We start from the raw sequence: 23,641 nt of genomic DNA, 5'->3' as shown, positions 1-23,641 counted from the left end.
GGTATCATCATAGAGACTGCAAACTCATGCCAGAGGCGGAAATAACAACTGCAATATTAACGACAAAAGAATGCAGAAAAACCACGCAGGCACAATTGTATACTGCTTTTGATAGACAAGAGCCGAGATAGAAACACAAGTCGCCGCTCTAAGCTTCCGCGCATGCATGCACACATTCTCTCCTTAACATTATTTACTTATCTCCCACCGCTATTCGAAATATTAGGAGTTCCAATGAATGCGAAAAATTATTAAAGGAGTCTTCCGAATGATTTTCAAACTTTTGCAGTTGGACACCAATGAGAAATTTATACCGCAGGTAGGCCTACAGAGTTTCATAATTTACAGTATTTGGGATTTTTTTTTTTTTTTTAACAAATAACAATTTTCACTTTTCTGTATCTCACATAAATAAATTTTATCAACGATCTATTATTTATAGTGGTCCTTTCCTTTTGGATTCTGTAGCATGTGCAATAGGTATTTCTTAAACCTTTCGAACACATTTAAATCTGGTTATGAAAAAAAAAATCTCCTCAGTGATTACACGAAAATGTATCGGTATAAGAGTATCATCTTTTAATCTCTTGTGTTATGACATCCTGCACTCTGTTTGTTTTCCTTTTGTGTTTTAATATATTTTTGTTTTGTCCTTTTGTTACTTAATTCGTGCCTTTAATGCATGGACGATCTAAAATTGAATGAACATTTAATAGATCAGCCGGTATTTCAAGGATCATGTCCTTTCTGGCTGCTCCTTACCATAGCATTATACCTGTAAACCTTTACATGTCAATGTTTGTCATTCTATTTTACTATTATACAGCTTACGCGAGAACCCGATATGTATAATTGTATATTAATGTCCCTGTGTGTGTGCACGTGTGTTTATATATATACTTTTGTTCCTTTTGCTACAATTCCCAAACATCCAACATATTATACAATGAAGAAATATCAAGTTTTTAAAAGGATCTTGAACACTGAACAACTAGATTCCAAGGATGAATTATGAAAAGGAATTCTTCTATTATGGTGATAAATTGATGATTACAAAATAAGTAATCTGCTGCAGATTTGGTGCTAAATCACCGCAATTACAGGGTATTGGGGTAGATTTCTTAAGGGTGGATGGAAAAAGTTGGGTGAACTGTAATGGGACGTTCTTTACATAGAGATTTTATTTGATTATTGTGCTGAAATGAGTTGACAGGTTTTAATATTTAGCAGATAACTTTATCCTCATTGTGAAATTACCCACTGTGAGCACTATCGAGAGAATAACATTGCGTGAAAGGCTTCTAAAAATCCAGTAGCCGCTTCACTCTTTCCACGGATGGCTGAAGCCGCCGTTTATCTGAGGTGTTAGTTCAAGAGAGTACAATACAAAGAACAGAACAAATGAAGTTGTTTTAATACTTGTATCAGAAAGAGCAAACAATGGGCCTACGCTTTGGATATCACTGTACCTTAATAATGTAACCAATATTAATATTCTTTTGTCTTAATGTATAGATGATTAATGAAGCAGGACAATTTCATTGTAGATCAACAATATCGAATGAACAGTTGTGTCTGGAAATCTTACCACAAATGTTATGGACTCTTGAGTTGTTGTTTTTTTTTTTTTGTTTTGTTTGTTTGTTCGTCTGAAAGGATGGCATTGCTGAACATAAAAAAAAAACATAAAATGGAACAAACAAAAGAGATAATATTATCTTTCTAATGTGTCCATAATGAACAGTTCATTGCGTCAAATTGGCAAACAGACATTTTTCGGTTTACGCAATGATGATTTCACAAGGTGTTGGTGAAATTTTGCCACTTTGGTGGTATCGACTGAAACTCCTTGTCTATTAAATGCACAGAAAATGATGTAGTACAATGATATTCAAATACTTTTTTTTTTAAGATGCTGGCTGACGATGCTAAACCTCGCTTGTTGAGCTCTTTAACATGGAATTAAATTATTAAGAAATATATTTATTTATTTATGTATTTATTCTTTTTTTGGGGTGGGGGGGTGGGGGAGGGGTCAGTTTGACAACCCCCCCCCCCAGATCTCGGTTAAGATTTGTTATTCCGAAAGTTCTTTATTCTGTAACTCACGATTTACCTACACTTAGAGGTGTGCTAATTCGAAAACGAAATAGAGTTCGTTAATCCGAATATTTGTGTCGTTATTCAGAAGGGTCGTTATTCCGAATGTTCGTTACTCCCCAATATATAAAAAGGGTTCGTTATGGAAGGTTCCTTCATCAGAAAATGGTCAAAAGGTTCAAAGGTTAACACGGTGCGTAGTAACGAACCTTAGGAATAACGAACCGTACTTCATTTTCATTTTAACAAAATTTCGGAATAAAGAGCCATAAGCAGATTTTCTTAAGTGTGGTTCTTTGAATATTGTCGCAAAGTGTGAGTCAGTCGTCGCATCACAGGAACATGAACTGCTTTGACCTCTTGAAAAGAAAAATTGAAGTCGAGCTGATGACAGACAATTCGAATCTTATATCATTTTGGATTAACGAACTTTCGGGAAATGATCCTTACCCAGGTCGAAAAACCAGTTGGCAACTGGTACTGGTACCAGTTAAGGCAACTGGTTTCAATATGGAAATTGGAATGAGTGACTAGAAATCAACTGGTATCAACTGGTATTCATTCAACTGGTATCAACTGGTATTCGTCCAACTGGAATCAACTGGTACCAGTTGTCAACTGGTATCAACTGGAATCAACTGGGATCCAGTTGACAAAATTAATTTGGTGTTGAATTATTTGGTGTATGGTGTTTGGTGTATGTCAGGACATTGTTAATATCTAACCTAACCAGGCGCGGCGCTAGGGTGCAATTAACTCGCCAAAAGCTTATGACCTCGAAGCCTCAGTTGCAAAAAGTAAACAGCTTGTGTGCGTAAAACCGCTGGGGAAGTGTTGCAGGACAATCGCAATATCTCACCTCAAAGCCATCAAATGATTAAATCTATACAGCAAACTGAAGAAGAAACTATTCTCTAACTCGTAATGTTAGTTATTTGGGGTTTTATTGAGGATAAACGTGTGAAAATAATGTCGAAACTTAGCTTCCAAAACAGAAAATTTGGTCTCAAAACAAGTGTTATTTTCTCACATTTTCCTTCATTGCACAAAAATGAAACTTCGGTATATGACTTATGGTAGTATATCCATGCTGCTCTCCAAATATCTTTTCTGTATCATTTGGCGCACAGCTATGTCTGGAAAAAATCGAGATCACTGTCACTTGTGACCCACGTAAAATCCATGGCGTAAAGGAATACGCAGTCCGATGTATTGGTTTTTGTGCTGCTTGAAACAGTTGAAGCACAAAGCAGGGTTCCTCTCTTGCCCACTCACCACCCTGCTGACCGAAAATCGACCTCTGTCGCATTGCGCCGAGCCTGACACCGCTGATTGGCTAAGCGTGCACTCACCAGTAGAAAACGCATGCGCAGGAGGATGATCTAGTTGTGCATGTCCAGTATCTTCTCTTAAAGTTGGTTGTCTTTTTGCTCTTATTTTTACCTAACTACTAATTGCACAAACACGAGACTTCGCAGGTAGTGAGTCTGGTGTATACAGACTAGTAATATGTTGATCAAATGCATATTCATGCAGGCGCAGACTTGTGTCGGGAAAAAATCGTAACCCTTTCCCACAGTCGACTCAAGTAGAAAAATACACATATCTCGAAAGATACATCAGCGTTTTCGCCCAAAAATCATATGAAGGATGATATATTCATATTTGATATATGTGTGAAGTTTCAAGGGATTTGGTGGTAAAATAAGGGAGATACGAGGAGGTGAACTTTCGAGATTTTTTGTCCTTCCCTCCACACAGCGCTTCGATGACCGTTAAGAATTCAAAAGCTTTGGCCTCTTGTCAGTGAGTTAATTGCACCGTAGCACCGGGGCTGTAACATAATCGTACAGCTAGTCTTAAAGCCTATACCTGTAACTACATTTAGGCTTAGCCTACATCCTAGACCTAGTTAGTACCAGGGATGTTTCATTCATATATATAGGGCTATATTGCTGTAATGATTTAAGACATGGTTACCAAGTAGATTAAACTTTTATTATAAAAATATGAAAATACCTCATCAGAGGTACAAGTTGAAATTGTGAATATCAGAGCAATAATATTAAATAAATTTCTAATGCATTTCAGACACTTCTGAGTTTATTCAAATCATAAAAAAAGGTGAATTTAACGATATTTTCTCATTTTCACGAAGATAATTTGAATAGCTTATGAATATTCACAAGCAAAAGAACCAGTAAAAACCAATAGAAACCAACTGGTATCAACTGGTATTAGAATTTCAATGATTTAGTGGGTGTTAATATGGAATGAAGTTATGAGCAAGTCCAGTCTGTTACATGGGTATCAAATTGCGTAAACTAATTTGCACACACAACGAAACACACACACGTGCGCACACACGCACACACATACACACACGCACACACGCACAAACTGGTCAAAATACAGTCTGTCAGTTGAAGTGTCAACTGATCTTAATTGGTTCCAGTTTCATTTAGTTGAAGTCATTAAGAGTCCAAGTTCACTCACGTCAAATGTTTTGTTTAATTGTGTTTTGTTTACTTTTTGATTTAATGTTTTAATTAAGTTTTGTTAACCTTTTAATTCAGTTTTAATTGATGAACTAATGGAATTCAAAAAGTAGACTTCAGCTTGTGTCAACTGGTACACAATAAGATATGAACTGGTATCAACTGGTACCAGTAGACTTGTACTGGTTTCAACTGGTAAGCAGTGCAACTTCAACTGGTATAAACTGGTACCAGTAAGACTTCAACTGGTACCAGTACACTTGTACTGGTTTCAACTGGTAAGCAGTGCAACTTCAACTGGTATAAACTGGTACAAGTAAGACTTCAACTGGTACCAGTACACTTGTACTGGTTTCAACTGGTAAGCAGTGCAACTTCAACTGGTATAAACTGGTACCAGTAATTAGACTACAACTGGTATCAGTAGACTTGTACTGGTTTCAACTGGTAAGCAGTGCAACTTCAACTGGTATAAACTGGTACCAGTAAGACTTCAACTGGTACCAGTAGACTTGTACTGGTTTCAACTGGTAAGCAGTGCAACTTCAACTGGTATAAACTGGTACCAGTAATTAGACTACAACTGGTACCAGTAGACTTGTACTGGTTTCAACTGGTAAGCAGTGTAACTTCAACTGGTATTAACTGGTACCAGGATGATTAAACTGGTATCAACTGGTACCAGTACATCTTCAACTGGTATCAACTGGTTTCAGTTAGAATTGCTTATTTTGTTACTGGAAATTTGGAGTTACATTCTGATTTCAACTGGTACCAGTTGAAACCAGTTAAGACCAGTTAAAACCAGTAAAGACCAGTTAAAAATGCTTACTGGTTTCTACTGGTTTCTACTGGTTTTTCGACCTGGGTACTTCATTTCCCAATTAACTGAACTTCGGAATAACGAGCCTTGTTTCGTTGTCGGTTTGACGAACCTTCGACATGACGAACCTTCAGAATGACAAACCGTAGCCCTGATAAGTATGAATTTCGAGAACGTTTGAGCTCGGAACGTTCTGTCATAGAATGTATTCTGTCATGTTGAAGTGAACTTTACCTTGTCACATAATTATGTAACACGTTTATTTAATTTTTTTTCAACTCGATGTACGGAATATTCATGATATTAGGCGTTGTACACCGTTTGGATAATATCGCGTCTTTCTCAGAACATCCCTTAAAGAAAAAGGTGTTCATCAGTTCATTCCGTTGAATATGCCTTGGGCAAAAAAGGTCTCGTGAAATAGATCAATTAACTATTTCTTTTAAAATTTGACGAATCTCGGCCTTTCACCATGAACAAACAGTGAATAGATTTTCATTACTATTTTCCCTACATGAAATTCAATTATGGAATTACGTGCATAAGTTTCTATATGGCAGAGAAAACTTTTGTAACCATCCAGTTCACAGGAACAATATCATCGTTTCAACATAAGTATAATACTTTTGGATACATTCAAAGGCAATTATAATTCCATCCTTAAAAAAACAAAACAAAAATAAACACACAATCCATTGTAATAAGCGCCCCCATTTAATAGGTGGCTGAAGGTGACGTATAGGAGGTGGACTTGCTACAATCATCTACCAGTAGTCACGTACCTCCATTGTATTACATCGCTATCACAGCTTATGCTAAAAAAAATAATAATCGCCCTCCGCTACATCGCAGGAGACAAACAGGACCGTAAATGCCCCTAAGACTTTTTTTTTTTTTGTCAGTAGGCCCTATCTTACACACCTTTGTGCTCAGGCACGTTATTACCATGGACTCCTCCCACCACGCCAGTTAGTCCGCTTTGATCCTCTCTATACCACCGGTTCGAAATTTCATTGACTTTAAAGCAGGACCTAGACAAGCTACCTATGGTTTCAACATAGTTGAGGAGAAGGTTTATTGCCACTTGGTCTACTATCAGATGGTCTACTTCCCAGTTCGTCTGACACCAGTACGGGAACTCATATGGTCTACTTTCAATTTCGACTAGTGCCCGTTTAGTCTAATCCTCACTAAGTCTAATGTCCAGTTTGGCCAATCATCGTTTCGTCTAACAACTAGATGGTCTAATCTCAATTTGTCTCCTTGGGATTTTTCCCCATTAATTTTGGTCTAATAAACTGTGGCTATTAGAAATGGGAATGGTCTATCTGGATGTAGGACAACTGGTAATGAAGCTAGGTGGTTATTGGAATAAATGGTCATTAGATGAACTTCTTCTCACTTCTCACCCGGATGCCTGCAGGCCAGTTGGCCTGTCAGTTGACAGCCTCCGTATGAATCCTTGCCAAGTTTGTCTGTCTTGAGCCATGGTTTTAACTGTGTTAAAATTCATCTCCTCCCTTCGGGCAATCTCCTTGATTTGCTTTTCCCAGGATTTTGTCTACAATCAGATGAACTAATTGTAGACAAAATCCTTTTAGACCATGTGGGTTGAGACCGAGTGATAGATCACCAGCATTTCAGCCATCTATGAATATACAGGCAGATATTCACTCCCATTATCATCCAATTAATCCCACCGTAGTCACGAAAAAATTAGGGCTTTATATAGGAGTGAGAATTTAATCAATCAGAAATTCTACCTTTCATGTATTTAGTATTATTATATTTCATGTATTTTAGTATAACAACGTGCAGTTCCAATGTTGACATGTATTAACTTCTGGGAATGGATAAATAAGTTAATATAATACGAAAAGAATATTATTGAAAGAATGTGTGCCTGAGAAAGATAAATTGAATAACTTATAAATGCTTTCAAATTGAATGACATTCCACATAGGCAAACAAGGCGTGGGCAAATAAACGGAGCAACACTTCAAAAAATGTTTATTTGGTGTAATTTGTTATTTGGATGTGAAGATTCCATTAATTGTAAAATATGCAATTCCTCTATTTGTGCAACTGTTGCTTTTGTTTGTTTCAAATTTGTAGCGTGTTTCGAGGTTGGCATACATGTATATTCATGAGGTTTGAAAACACAAGGTCATAATATGAGTTGCAAAGGGAATAGCAACTGCACAAAAAAGGAATAAAGGCGCATTGTTCATTGAGTCTCCACTGTGGTCTAGAACGATTTGTGTACGTCATAACTATTTCTAAATTGACTGTCCCACTACGCAAACAATGCGTGGGCTGTAAGCGCACCATATTTGGATGAAGAAGAACGGAACAATACTTCATAAAATCGTTGGTCTATCGTATTTGGTATGTTGTGTGTGCATGTGTGTGTGCACGCGTGTGTGTGCGTGTGTTTGTGTCGTTACATCGGGTATGTTCATAAGACAATCAAAATTCCAGATCTAGATTCCAATTTATTTCATTTCCATCAAATAAACAGACAAATTACAATCTATAAGCAGAAGATATTTGTAATAATTGCAAAAAAACAACAACAACCAAACAACAACCCTAATTTAACAAAGGACATGTGAAAATGAGTAACAGATGAAGAAAACACGAATTATAGTTTTTTAGACATATGCATATACAAGTTTATTAAGGATGGAGATGGAAATGAGGGGTCCCAGTGAGAAGCAAAGCTCGTATGATATGAGACCCTCAAATTGAAGGACGCACCAACATACTCTGATTAGTGTTGCTATGATTCACTAAATACAGTCATTTTGGTCGATATTCGTCTTTAGAATTTGTCGTTAATGCACTTTTAAATCAAAACAAATGTTAGATGCTCATGAAAATATAGTTTACCCTCAAGGAGCTCGAGTATTGTTTTTATTTATATTTTAGTTTCATGGCTTTGTTTTGTTTCTACCTAGTTTGCAACAAGTCATATCTAGGCAATGTGAAAGCATACATCCAACATCTTATACAATGAAGAGATACACATTTTTAAAAGGTTCTTTACAAGGTATTCATAAAAAAAAATCCATGGGATTGCATAGCATATCAGTGATAAATTATCACAAAGGGACGACAGCGATTAACTCATAAAGGAAACATACATGGAAATTTAAATGAAAGACACTGTAAAGATGAGTTATGATAGGGAAGGTTTCCATTATGGTGATATATTGCTGATTACAAAAAAATGAGTTAGCTGCTTCTGATTTGGCGTTCTTACAAAATAATCACCGCAATAACAGGATATTTGGGCAGAGTTTCCTAAGCATGGATGGAAAAGGTTGGCTGAACTGTAACGGGAAATTCTTTTAATAGAGAATTCTAAAAATGTACCAGCTTTCGCAACTCAGGAACACGAACTGTCTTGACTTCTGGAAAGCAACAAAGTAGAGGTCGAGATGTTGACAGACATTGTTTGTGGGTACATGATTTATCATGTAGGTGTGTTGTTTGTGTGGGTTCACATTGAATGAGGCCATCATAGGGCCTACAGAATTGAGTGATCACAGTGATATAAATACTGTACAGTAACAGTTATCGTACGCGCTCGCTCCCCCCCCCCAAAAAAAAAGCAAACAAAGCAGAAGTTGAGATGTTGACAGACATTGTTTGTGGGTACATGATTTATCATGTAGGTGTGTTGTTTGTGTGGGTTCACGTTGAATGAGGCCATCATAGGGCCTACAGAATTGCGCTCGCTCCCCCCCCCCCAAAAAAAAAGCAACAAAGTAGAGGTCGAGATGTTGACAGACATTGTTTGTGGGTACATGATTTATCATGTAGGTGTGTTGTTTGTGTGGGTTCACGTTGAATGAGGCCATCATAGGGCCTACAGAATTGCGCTCGCTCCCCCCCCCAAAAAAAAAAAAACAACAACAAACAAACAAACAAACACAACTGTAATCATGGATCAGACGTTAAAACAGTAAAATATCATGTCAGTATAGGCACCTACCTGCTATAAACATGCGTCACTCTGGACCTTCTACAGATAACCTACGAAAAACAAAAAGCAAAACCACCAGAACCTTCCATTTCCTTGATCATTATTAAAGCAAATTCGATGATGATTCAGTCATGATATATCTGCGGGCATTAAGGGGCGTCGATCCTACAGGAGGAAAGAGGCAGGTGCCTCTCTCCCCACGAAAGTTTTGAGGGCAAACATATCAATTTGCTCCCCCCATAATTCCGCAGATGCGGAAAATTATCGATTTTTTTTTAATGGAAAATTGTCAACAGTTTCCACTAAAGATATTTGCAACATATTGCTGAATTGCTATCATAAATTATATCCAAAAGCTCCCACCGTCGACCCCTTTCCATAGACTTTGTACACTTTTGAGATTGACAGATTTTCAAATATGTCATCAAAAATTGTGCACCAGATCTTTCACTTTTTTACAGGCCTACAAAATGCAAAAGTTCCTTCACACGGGAGGGTGATATCCCCTTTCTAACCCTTCCGCATCAGTTCAGTTCCTCTACATGAATTTAGTCTACCTTTGAATAACAATTTCCTAACTACTCATTACAAAATCTGCAATCTGCAAGGTAATCATTTCCATTTCAATTCTACAGAGCGTATAAAAAGGTAATTCAACTTTGAAGGCCTATTTATACTTTTTCATAATTTTCAGCTATGGACAGCGCAATGTTGGTTGTGAGGAAAGGGATAGTCTCTGTTTTTCCATTGATATTATGTTGACAAATTAATGTCATGCATAACCTAACATATTAAAGACAACAATGACAAATTGCACTTTTTCAGGTTGAGTGTCACATGAAGGAACAATGAATGTCACACCAAATGGATGAGATCTGTTAATGGAAGGGGAACCCCACATATCAAAATTTCAAATCTAAAATTTCAAATCTCCCTCGTCATGGTCGTGTCTAAAGGGAAATCCCCCTCCGACACCCTTTCCACTGAATATTTCAATGAATATTTTTTATAGAAAAGAAAAGACGAATATTTCACGAAAAGGATGCAACAGATATCTGAATTTGTAGCCTGAAAATGCAAAAATCTTCGTTGTATGGGGACATAATGTTTGTCTCAACGTTTTTGACATAAGCGAAAATCGAATATTTCACCAAAGGGGTGAACCAGATCTCTGAATTTAAAATCTGAAAATGTAAATCTCCTTAATGAGGGAGGAGGGGGGAGGGGATCTCCCTCCAGCTCCCTCCCATACACATCTCCTCAAATACTTTCAGTACTTGTCTTACTCTATAGAAGAAACCAAAAATTGACTATTTCGCCGAAGGGGTGCACAAGATCTCTAATTTTTGAAGTTTCAAAAAAAAAAAGAAGAAGAAGAATATTCATCGTGTGGGACGGGATATCTCTCCTACACATTTCTCTGAATGTTATACTAACTTTTTCATTAGAAAAAAATCTAATATTTAACTACTAGGGTGCCTCAGATCTCTAAGTTTTAAGCCAGAAAATTATTTATGTGGGAGAGGGCATCACTCACTTCCTCCCCCTGTCCGTTTTCCTGCATAATATTTTATATTATTATTTTTTACCCTTTTGATAGAAACAACAATTAATAATCTCATCAAAGGTATGCACAAGATCTCTGAATTTCAGGTCTGAGTAAGCAGAATATCCATCGTGTAAGAGGGAAACTACCTCCCTTCCACATCCGTTCCCTCCACATATCCCTCAATATGAATGTTTCATAGTTTTTTGATGGAAACAAAAAGGGCATATTTCGACAAAAATATGCAGTGTATCTCTCAAGTTTAAGCCACAAAATACGAAAATCTCCGTCATGCAGGAGAATATCAATAGATCTTATGAAAATGAGGAAACATCTAGTACATGGTTTTTGTATTCCCATTGTATTTATTTCATTTCATTTTTTTAAGGTACACATTGCGTGTGCGTGTGCATCATGGGCTTGTACTCGCGCTACTATGTGATGAATATCACACTCCTTGGTATGGATTTACACAAGTGTTAAGAATCGCAATTCACTTAGTGCATGCAGTGCGTTTTTGTGTTTGTATGGGTGTGTGTATCATCTTATATTTTTGGGGGCTTACTTCCGAACAGACTGGACCTATTAGGCCCTTTGTTTTGTACTTTGTCGATATAGTGTCGCAAGACTGTTTATTGAGTCACAAATATGTCCATCCTTTACTCTGACATTGAAACTGTTTGCCTATATATTCTGTCATCTACCCCCCTCCAAATTTAAAAGAAAAGAAATGTAAGGAATTCGGTAAACAAAAACAAAAAAGGAAAAAAAAAGTGGAGTATACACAATGTGCAAAATGTGCGTGTTTATGAACAAAAGAACCTTGAACTGCTTGACGTTTCGGTTGCTAAAACAAATAGCATACACGTTTTCCTTTTCTATTTGATATCAAGAAGTTTTTCAGTCGTTTTCTTTTGTTCATAATATCCTCACGACTTCTTGTCAAGTGACGTGAAAGGGTAGAGAAGGTTTCCAAGAAATCCACGTCAAACTTAGGGAGGACAAGTATATGTTATAGACTGACAAGCAATTAATATGAATGTAGTGATTCTGGAAAAGTTTAGAAGGGCACAATAAAAAAACAACATAGTCTCTATTTCAGTCATCCCCGCCGCACCTTGAAACTTGATGGAGAGCCAAACAACCAAAAAAAAAAAAAAAAAAAAAAAAAAAAAAAAAAAAAAAAAAAGGCAAGTGCCAAATTGTGTCGCGCCCATTCGCGTACAAGGAATTAATATTTTTCTTAACACCCAGAAGTTAATTGACCTGCTTATGACCTTTGATCTTGTGGTGACCTTCAACACCCCAAGGGACATTTTACCATCCAAGTTTGGTCACAAGCGGACAAAGGGATCAAAAGTAATGAGCTATAATCGAAATGCGCCATAAAAACTTAACATTGGGCCCTAAAAATTTGTTGACCCCTTTCTGTGACCTTTGACCTTGTGATGACCTTTAACTCCCCATGGGACATTTACCGTCCAAGTTTGGTCACAAACGGACATAGGGATCAAAAGTTATGAGCCACAATCAAAATGCTCCCTAAAAACATTACATTGGGCCCTAAAAGTTTGTTGACCCCTGTAGGTGCTCTTTGACCTTGTGACGACCTTCACCTCCCCAAGGGACATCTTCCATCCAAGTTTGGTCACAAACGGACAAAGGGATCAAAAGTTATGAGCCATAAACGAAATGCACCCTAAAAACTTAACATTGGGCCCTAAAAGTTCGTTGACCCCTGTCTGTGACCTTTGACCTTGTGGTAACCTTCAACTTCCCAAGAGACATCTACCATCACCCAAGTTTGATTGACATTGTAGCAACATGTGCTGAGTTACGTGTGATAAGAGAGTCTTGCAAGTAGACTTTAACGTATGACCTCAAACGACCTTTGACCTTATCATGTGACCTCTTACGGCACCATAACATGAAGGTACCCCCAGTGCATCCATCACCCAAGTTTGATTTCCATTGTAGCAACATGTGTCGAGTTACGTGTGATAAGAGAGTCTTGCAAGTAAGCTTTAACGTATGACCTCAAATGACCTTTGACCTTATCCTGTGACCTCCAACGGCACCATAACATGAAGGTACCCCCAGTGCATCTATGACCCAAGTTAGGTTGTAATCCAAGCAACTTATGTGAAGTTATTTCTAAAAAGAGAGTCTTGCATGTAAACTTTAACATAGAAAAGAGAGTCTTGCACATAATCTTTTCTATATGACCTCAAATGACCTTTGACATCATCACATGACTTCCGACAACACCATAACATGAAGATACCCCTAGTGCTTCTATCACCCAAGTGTGGCTGCCATTGCTGGAACAGTTGCCAAGTTATGCATCATAAGAGAGTATTGCAGATAAACTTTAACATTTGTGACGGACGACGGACGGACGACGGACGGACGACGGACGACGGACGGACGCCATTTGGATCCCTTAAGGGCTTTTTACACTTGTGTTTCTTAACCCCGGACTTTCTCTGACCCAGGACTATCGTTAGTCCCGTACCAATTTTTTCAGCTTTTTACACTCGCCAATTAGTCCCGTACTATCTCTTGTCCGGGGCTAAGGAGAAAACTGACCTTTTTACACTCGTATTTCTTAGCCCCGGACTTTCCAAACCACATGAATATTCATAATTACGTTGTGTACTGTACACGTACACGCACGCACCGGCAGCACTTGATTACCTCGTTTCTGATTGGTCAGTGAGGGTCGGACTTCGTCTCCGTCGCTTAGCCCAGGATTATTTTTTCGTTCTGTTTACACTCACTTGCTTGGCACCGCAATTGCGGTGCTAACCCCTGCTATTTTGCAGGGCCAGATAGTACCGTACTATCGGTGGGGCTAGCCCACTTTGGCAAAAACGAGTGTAAACAGAAAGTGGGCTAAGGATAGTCCCGTACCAACGGTGGGGCTTGTCCGGGGCTAAGCAAAAATTTACAAGTGTATTGTGTGCTGATACCAAAGAAGGTTGATTCCGTGTTTTTTAATGTTATTTGTTCAATATTCTTTTTGTGATTATTCTTTTATGCATGAAAAGAGAAAAAAAATATTCGTAGTCTTTTTTCTTTTCGGTTCGGGTGGGTTTTTTCCCCCCAATATGTATCAGAATGTTTATGACTGTTTGTTTCGGCGAGTGAGCATTCTCATAACAGACGGAGAAATTTCCTCATTCGAGCTGAACCCCAGTTTTCCTTTGAGGGGTGTGGCTTTACGAACACACTGTACCCAATAAAAACTTGCTGCGTGACATGCTTAGCAAACCGCTTTCTGACTTGCTACAAACACCAGTCTCATGAACAATACGGTCCCTTCAACTGAGGTCAGTGGTCCCTTCCCACTGTTCCCAATAGTACGCTGAGTGTGCGCGCGCAGTTTGAAATTGATGATGTGCATCGTCGATCATCTATATTCACGTTCCCTATTCGACGAAACATACCCCAATTGATATAACATTGACACGAAAGATTCACGGCGATAGTCTGGCAAGTTTGGAGTAAGATGAATTTTTGCATAGGAGATAATCCATCCTTCCGCAGTTTTCATAGTCTTTCGATGAATGATCGTAGAAAACATTTTGGCCCGAATGAAACGAATGAAATGAAACCACGGTTTAAACCATGGACAAAAACCATGGTTTCATTTGTACCACCTTCGTGAATTCGGGCCTTTGAGTTTAATTGGTTGATTCAGTTTACACAGACAATAATCATGGTGAACGACGCTTTGAGTGTAACGTTTATTAACACTTTAGTAGTATACACATGACGCAAATAATCAATCAAGTTATTCAGATACGGTCGCCAGATGTCTATCCACAGTGGGCAGGGACCACTGACCTCAGTGGAAGGGATCTTATTGTTCATGAGATTGGTGTTTGTAACAAGTCAGAAATACGGTCGCCAGATGTCTATCCACGTATAGGCATGATTATTTATTCAAAAGTTTATCATTTAGATAATTATGTTATATATAGTTTGATACTTTTGCCTAGGGACTTTCCAAAGAGTCAACTGTAAAGAGCGTATTAAAAAAAAGTAATCTAAATTTGAAGAGATTACATTTCATAATTGTCAGCTCTGGAGAGTGCAATGTTAGTTGTGAGAAAAAGAGAAACTCTAGCTTTCTCTTTCGATTGATACCTAATTATGTTGGAAAATGTCATGCATGACAGCACACGAGCTTTAACGACAACAATGACAAATTACACTTTTTCCAAACTTAAGTGTTATCGTAAAGGAACAATGCATGTCTCACTGAATGGATGGGATTTCTCAATGAAATTGGTAACATTAACAGGCCAGCCTGCATAGGGTGTGAAGAAATTAATAGTGTGAAGCGGATTTCACACTGTGGTGTGGTTTTCACAGAGCGTTCACATAGTAATGCTTTGTTTTACACTTTGAATTGATGACTCACAGTGTGTTCACACAGTTAAAACGCTCCAATCTAACAATGTGAAGGGATTTCACACTGTGTCCAGACTGTGTTCCACACTGTGTTTCTCACACTGTTTGACACTGCGTTCTTTCCAGCAGGGTTAATCGTGTGAAAATGATCTCACACTTTTGTGTGGTTGTGTGGTTGTGTTTTGTTTTTGTTTTCAAGCAATTCGCATAGCAATGTTCTGTTTCACACTGTGAATCGATATTTCACAATGTGTTCACACTGTGTCCCACATTGTGTTTTACATTGTTGGGCACTGCGTTCGTTCGATGTGTGTGTGTGTTTGTGCTTGTGCGAGTGTGTGTGTTTGTCAGAGTTATGTCTAATTATGTGCGACTTGATTTTAGCTGTTGAATTTTCCTTGGCTTAGAGCTATTGCTATAAAGATTCTTTTAAACTATCAAGATCTGATTAAAAGCCGATTAAAACAAACATGACGCGTTTTACGAACAATTTCGGTTTGTTTTTCTCCTTCGGTAATATTATATTCATTTTACATAAATATTGTGGCATGAGCTGAAACCATGGTCAACAACGAGTATAAAGTTATCTGCTAATAGCAGATAACTTTGTACTTATTATCGAGTAACCCACTGTGAGCATTATAGAGAGAATAACATTGTAAACATTTGTGTGAGAAGGCTTCAAAATTGTAGCCGCTTCACTCTTGCCACGGATGGCTGAAGCCGCCGTTAAGTTCAGGTGTTCGTTTAAGAAGGCACAAAATAAAGAACAGAACAAATCAAGCTGTTTCAATATGAGAAAGAGGAGTCAACAGACTTACCTTTCGGATATCACTGTACGGTAATTGCAAATACAATTAGTACTCTTTTGTCTTATCTATAGATGATTAATGAAGCAGGAGTATTTCATTGTAGATCAACAATATCGAATTAAAGTTGTGTCTGGAAATCTTTCCACAAATGTCACGGACTCTTGAGTTTTCTTTTGTTTGTCTGAAAGGATGGTATTGTTTAACATCATAAAATTATTCCGTGGAACAAATAGAAAAAGATAATATTACCTTTCTATTTTTTTTTTTCCATAATTAAGAGTTCATTGCGTCAGATTGGCAAACAGGACTTTGTTGGTTTACGCCATACTGATTTCACAAGGTGGTGGTAAACTCTGTTCCTACACAAACCTTTATTTACTATCATTTTGTCACTTTGGTGATATCAACTAGAATTCCTTGTTAATTGAATACAGAGACCATGTTGCTAAAATTCATTGTGCTGAGCTTCTTGAGCTCTGTAACATGGATTTGACTTATGAAGAAGTAATACTTAAATATGCCACATTTTTTTTTTAATTACCATAATACAGAAGGTAACTTTATCAACTGCAGATATCCAGGCTTACAAAGTCAATATCACTTAATTCTCTTGCGGTAAACACGAAAACAATAAAATATATAAGGAGTGCAGATACAGGTTAGTATTATCTGGTATTTTTATTCACGAAACCAAACCGATGTGACAAATCTTTCCCTAATTCTGGAGAACACTTTCCATTGACCTTTCATGGTGTCCAAATTTATAATCATGTTAGTGATTAGATTTTGAATATTGACCCTATAATGGTTTACCAAAATTGTATGTGGAATCACCAGAATTCAGTGAAAGCAGTCATTTACATTTTTTTTTCTATTACAGAAGCACTCAAGCGTGATTTCCTGCTCCACCTTTATTTGTTTGTTTGTTTGTTGTTTTTTTTTTTAGGTAGAGATGTCATTGTGCAAAACCGATATATTTACTATGCAAATCATTATGCAAAACCGATATGTTAGTAATTCTCTAAATATCCCCTTAATACATTTGCTTCACTTGTCACACGCAATGATATGGATTGCAGTTGTGCATGCAGTTTTACTTCCGCCACCTTTCGTTTTTCTCTCCCCTTTTCCCTCACTTTGGTTTTGTTATACTGCAGATGGGAATGATTACAATAACATAACCCAACTTGAAGTAGGAATGAGAACTGAATAGATTAACTCTAGGCCAGGTGTATATAGCGTCTCGCTCATCTCTTTGAAATTTCAGGTTGTCATTGTTCGATCAACTGTTCGATCAATTTGCGTACAAATTTGACGCAGAAAATACACACGGCACCAAGGCAAGCCGCGCGCGCTTGCTAACAAATTTGTACGCAAATTTGTCAAAGAATATAAATTTGTTAGCAAGCGCGCGCGGGTTGCCTTGGTGCTGTGTGTATTTTCTGCGTCAAATTTGTACGCAAATTTGTCAAAGAATATAAAGCAACAACAACGACAAAAGTACACATCCCTGATGAACGAGTGGATAAAGGCGGCTCGCTCCACTCGCCGGCCAACAGGTTTGTGGGGTAAACGCGCTATACGGGGGCACGCAGAGCGAGTCGCCTTGTTTAAAGGCTACCTACATCCCAGCAAATAAAACAATTTCTAAACTGCATCAGAATGTCAGTCTACAAGCTTATTTTTGCTGAAGGGCAAATCCAGACCAAAATTGTCATTATTTCATAAACGTGAGACGGTATACGCTGCAGGAAAATCGAACAAGCTCGATTCCCACTTTGCTACACTATTCTATGCTATTCGGTACATTCAAATAGTGCCCTCTTATGTGAACCGGTGTTAGGAAATCCTATCGTTCGATTCAAGCTCTTCGCGTGCCCTTGAAAACGAGCCCCGAATACCCAAATAGTATACTTCTATGTGAACGCAGCCTTAACCCTATTCTAACTGGGCTATTTGAGACCAAGTTTTTACTGGGGGGGGGGTCAATTTGACCCCCCCTTCAGATCTCGGCCGCCGATCGCGCGATCGCCGCAAAATTTTGCCTGAACATAGAGCCGGATGTCAACTACAAGATTACATGGTCATACAATAGAAAAATGTTGATTTCATATTTTTTTAATAAATTAATTATGCAAATTAACGCATGAAATCATATTTTCACCTATAACTCCATCAAAAAGACTGAAGGATTATTAAATTTTTGTGTCAGAGTTCCTCAAGACACATCAAACAATTTTCTTGTAAAAAAATAGTGCAATCAAAATCATTTTCTTTTGTTTTTTATTGTTTTGTTAATTTCTTATGTATTTTATTGTTTTTTCGATCTTTTGTTTTCTATTGTTTTTTTGCCAAAATTTGTTGGAGGCACTTTTTCAAGCTTATCTACATTAGAATTGATTTATTTCAATGGTTAAAAGTTGAAATAATCTAATTTATATCAATTAAACAAAAAAACACAGTTTGCATTGGATTTGCACACAAAATCATGAATTTGAGCGGTTTTCGGGTTGACATGCATATGCAAAACATTGCATAACTTCAGAACGGTGTACCCGGACGTCGCAAATGTGGTCTCAAAATATGCGGGAGACTTCAATGAAAAAAGTCATGAAACGACGCGGCAAAATCTTTGTGCGTTGCGGAATCGCGGCGCGAAACGTCGAGGGGGGGGTCAATTTGACCCCCCCCAGTTAGAATAGGGTTAAGGTGGGCAATTGTGACATCACTGCTAACACTCTATAACAAAATATGATTGTCAGTTGCAGGTTATCTAAATAATTTATGAGGTCAAGGGAAGAATTATCCATAAGTTTGACTTGGCACATTCGTGAACTAATCTATTTGGCTCCATCTACTCTAATGCCGTGGATTTATCAATGATGGGCTGCAGATGTTTCGTGGAAAAAGAAGTTGAACCAATTGTGCTTCTACCCACAAGTTTTTCAAAGTACAGTACATCAATTGCATAAAGGTGAAAATGTACAACTCTGGGTCCGGTAACCCAAGGGATCAATGTTTCCCATCAATTTTGTTTTATTTTTTTAAAGATTTTTCCCTCTACTCCAAAGAAGATGGATGCAATAAATTTGAGCACATGCATATTGTACTGCATCACTGTTAATCAAAGGGGTGACAAATGTATGTGGTAACTTAATCACAACATGGAGACATGATCTTCATCTCAAGAGCATGGATGACCATTGGAAGATTCTACTATTTAGCTGCTATTTGTAGCATTCCCCCCCCCCCCCCCCCCAAAAAAAGAAAAAAAAAATGAGGGAAAGAAAAAAAAATACATACGAGTGTCTGTCAACAGTTTTCTCTCTTGAATATTATACCATAAAAAGGTTTTATTAAAGCAAGTCAGAATTGCCTGGAGAGAAGGGGGAGCTTAATCATGAGCGCAGCCAGATTCGTATCATGCGGAATGCTAAGCTGTGTGTGGCCAAACATTCTTTCATATGCTTGAAACACCTCACAGATGAATGTATTGATTAACATGTGGCCATGAAGAGGAGATTTTTTCTGACTATATAAGTCAAAACTATTTTCAGTTACTAGTATATACAACAATCAACAATTTAAAGCATTAACAATCACACATTCTATGCAACAAACTCTTTTCATCGGCGAGCCCTGTTCTACTTTTAATGTTGAAGTGCTGCAGTACATCCTGGTAACAGCTTCATGCTAAACTACCGCTGAGCCTGATGAGGCTGACTATTCAACAAGAATGTAAGTTCCAACGTCAGAGGAGCATATACTGTATCTCAAAAGAGGAAAAAGCAAGGGTATTTAGACCTATACACCGATGGTAGCTGTCTCTTCTCATTGGGCTTCTAATCTAACGATGGAATGGTGCTCGGTCAGGGGCTTGGTGGGAGCTGCAACTACTCTCTCTCTCTGCCTGAGGTGATGAGTGGTGTCATAGCTCCCCAAGGTCTTCAAACGATACTCAATGAATCCATGATCCTTGCCATACAGGTATACTCCTGAAATATAAGAATGCATTGTAAGTCAAAGCTTTTTCTTGAGTCTCAACAAATTTGACTTTGGCACAGAGTTGACTATAAGTGATGAAGATCTGATAGCAGTAGAAATACATGTAGTGGCATTCTTATGGAAGAAAACGAGAATAGGTTTATTATAAATGAACGGCGCAACTGGCATGTTGGAACTTAAGTTACATTACGTTACGTTGAAGTTAACGTTTATCGAACCTAAGTCATGGAATCAGGCCAATCTGCACACAACTTTATTAGACATCTATGAGAAGGTACATCAAAGATTATAAAAAGTCCCCACATTGCCTGTATATTTGCACAATGAGTTAATTAAGAAATAGATGCAATTTCCCTGTAAAGGCCATTTTTTTTTTTTTTTTTTTTTTGGGGGGGGGGGGGGTCATGCCCATAACCTGAAAAACTTTGGGTCCTTGTCCCTAACTAAACAAGGATGATCAACTCCTCGTTTGGTTGCTTACTTCTGTCCACTAGCTCTTGAGAAAAGTTGAAAATGTTGAAGTTTTTGCAAGCTAGATGAATAAGATACCATGTTACAAGGTATGTCACTTAAGCTTTCTGCTAAAGAGGGCTAAAAAAAGTTGTAGATCACATAAACTTACGAGTATAAACTTTCATGTCCTTTTGCACCTTGTGTGGTGTCTCAAGTGGGGTACTGCATCGCAACAGCCTTGGCTACAACATCCTTTGCTCACTACTTGGTATCTGAATTTAAAAAGATTTAAGAAGGAAGAAGAATGTTAATCATATTCTAGGACGCAAATATATAACATCAAAAATTTGGCCCTCATTTTAATCTTTTAAGGATCTGAACTATTTTTATGTGTTTTTTTTTTCTTGGCATCAATTTCTATTGCTATTCAGTACCACTGTTTCAAGTACATTTTTTATTGCTACTTGAGTCAGATATCAGTTAATACATATGAAAATTTCATGCAGATAGGTTAAGTGTGAATGTGCACAGTTAGTAGAAAAATTTATACAAGATGTGATTATCCATTGAACTTCATGGCACATCAACTCCCACTTTTTTTATTAATCATTGTGATGATTAAATCATAAGTATTAGGACTGTTATCAAATCAATATACATGTGGCCCGATGGGGCTACCAAGAAAATAAGTCAGCGTGGAGTCTTGTACGTACACTCTGTTTACATGTCTCATACAAGTATACCAGTCTTTATTTTTAAATCTATAACCATCACTTCATTAACAATGTTATACTTACCGGTCCCTTCTACTTTCTTTCTTTCTTTCTTTTTTTTTTTTTGGGGGGGGGGCAAATTTTAGTCTGCTTTTCTCTATACTTGAGAAGACCACCAAAAAAAAAAAAAAAATGAACAGGCAAATTACATGGTTATATATTGGATGGAAATGTAGTACAAGACATGACAATGGGAAACTGGTATTCCAGACCAATTTTCAACAATTATGATAATATGATATATGAATAATAATAATATTTTAAATAATTGAACTTACGCTGTACAGTTTTCTGCTTCGATTTTCAACAACAAATATGCTGCAATGATCTGGGTGTGCAGATGTCTCCTCGGAACAGTCAGAACTCCTTCCCTCAGCTTTTGAGGTATCTCTTCCCCCTTGAAGTGATGTGTGTGTTGAATTCCTGGGCAAATAAGTAAAATTTAATGGTTTTATGAATAATACAAATGGCATGAGGATAGTAGGTTCCTCCAGTTTACATTATAAACTTGAAGAGCAAAATCATTTAACATACATATTTGACATAAGCAACAGCTCTACTTACACAACTCAAGACTGAACATAACATAGTTTTCACTTCTGTCGATACGGCAAGTACACGGTACACATTTTTCTTAAATACAAGTACTAACCTGTCAAGACATTCATTTTCAGAGGGAAGGACAGCTCCAAAACTGCTCCATGAAGTATCGTGAAAATCATTTCTTCAAACAAAATAAAACCAACCAAGCATTCAGTCTCTTAATGTAGCCTCTTATGTAATTACTAAGACTCTAGAATGTAAAATAAATATAAATCAATGTCAAACTAGTCTCCCTTCATTAATCATAGTGGAAAACAACAGAACAGCTTACAGCAGGGTTAATGCAATGGAAGTCCATATCTCAGAGGCTCCTTCGCTGATGTTGGCCCGGTGTTTCCAGCATTCGTCAACCCTGAATTCAATGGCTAGTCGTTGACCACATCTGGTACTTTGCAATCTGGTGATCTGCACCCTCTTCGTGTGACAGAGACTGTACAGCTATCAATCAAAGGTCACCTGTAACTTTCATAAAAAAACAATGTTGAAAATAGTACCAGTCATCGTCTGCTACAAGGGGGATCGATCTCCATGATGTGTGAGCACGCAAGTGTGAATGTCACAGTGGACCAACACTTAACACGAACAGTACACGCATCATACGTCTTACCTAGTACAGGAGTAGATGATCACGACACACGACGTGGGAGCTAGCGTACGTGGTATTCTCCAAGCTGTTTGGATGCTCGAATGTAGCGGCAAATAAAAGTCCTTTTTACTACATACAGTGTAGGCCTATATAATGAACAATAATCATAAATCACCAAATTTCACCATTCTTTATTACCGTACTGATCGAGATCACCATCTCATCTGGCAACACAGACCAGTGTCAATGATTCGGCTGTCAACTCAACAATAGCAATGTAGAGTACGTACGTGTCTGGCGCTAGGCGCTTCTAATCTATTGCTTTTTAGCACAGCTTAGTAACAGTTAAAGTTCAATCTCTACACTATAGCTCGACCACAGTAATCTCTGTGTGATGATTAACTAGAGCTTCTATACACAGCCCAGTCGCTGTACATTAAGACGTACCTACGTACAGGGACAGGGCTGTGTATAGTTATGTATATGTGATGATATTATGCTTACGAATGTCAATTCAATGGCTAATGACCAACGTTTCAGTCATCACTCCTTTCTTTTTCTTTTTCTTTTTTGAATAGTTCAAGCCCTAGATCCCAACGTGTACAATTAAACCAAAGTCTAAAGACTCAACGTATTATTAGATCCCAACACCTAGTGTGTACCAGTTGAGTTCGGCCTCGGCTTCTAGCTGTTCGTATGGTGTTCTATGGTATGACCAGCCCCATATAGCTAACTGCACGTGCCACGGGCGGCCCGGGGTTATTCGTACAGAACCCTAAAGGTAACTTACTTATGGTCGTTTACGGAGAGGTATATAACGTTAGACTAGCCCGTAATGCTGAAAAAAAAAAACTCAACAAGTTATAATTAGATCGATCTATGGTTTGCTTACCTTCAAAAATGTGAATAATATCTCCGCCCCACTCAATTTGAAGACAGACATTTTCTCACGTCCATCACGACATCCAGGCTCAGATTCTCACTATTGCACTTACACGCACGTAAATCTGTGATCCTATGCATAATACACGC

At 37.8% G+C, this 23,641-nt stretch overlaps 1 protein-coding gene and 1 long non-coding RNA gene across 2 annotated transcripts in view; one reads left to right on the top strand and one right to left on the bottom strand.

Moving 5' to 3' along the window:
- The window catches only part of LOC140239851 (hyalin-like), a 110,595-nt gene that overhangs the window by 15,861 nt on the left and 71,093 nt on the right, over positions 1–23,641 (top strand). The window lies entirely within an intron of this gene.
- LOC140239897 (uncharacterized) lies at positions 19,700–21,837 on the bottom strand. The gene is made up of 3 exons (XR_011901997.1): positions 21,699–21,837; positions 20,817–20,919; positions 19,700–20,184 (listed from the first exon to the last, which is right to left on the bottom strand). It is a non-coding gene; the product is annotated as an uncharacterized lncRNA (long non-coding RNA).

Source organism: Diadema setosum, chromosome 16, assembly GCF_964275005.1.
Source record: "Diadema setosum chromosome 16, eeDiaSeto1, whole genome shotgun sequence".
Lineage (NCBI taxonomy): Eukaryota > Metazoa > Echinodermata > Echinoidea > Diadematoida > Diadematidae > Diadema > Diadema setosum.
Note: the sequence above shows the minus strand (reverse complement) of the source record. Positions and strands in the feature narration are given on the sequence as shown.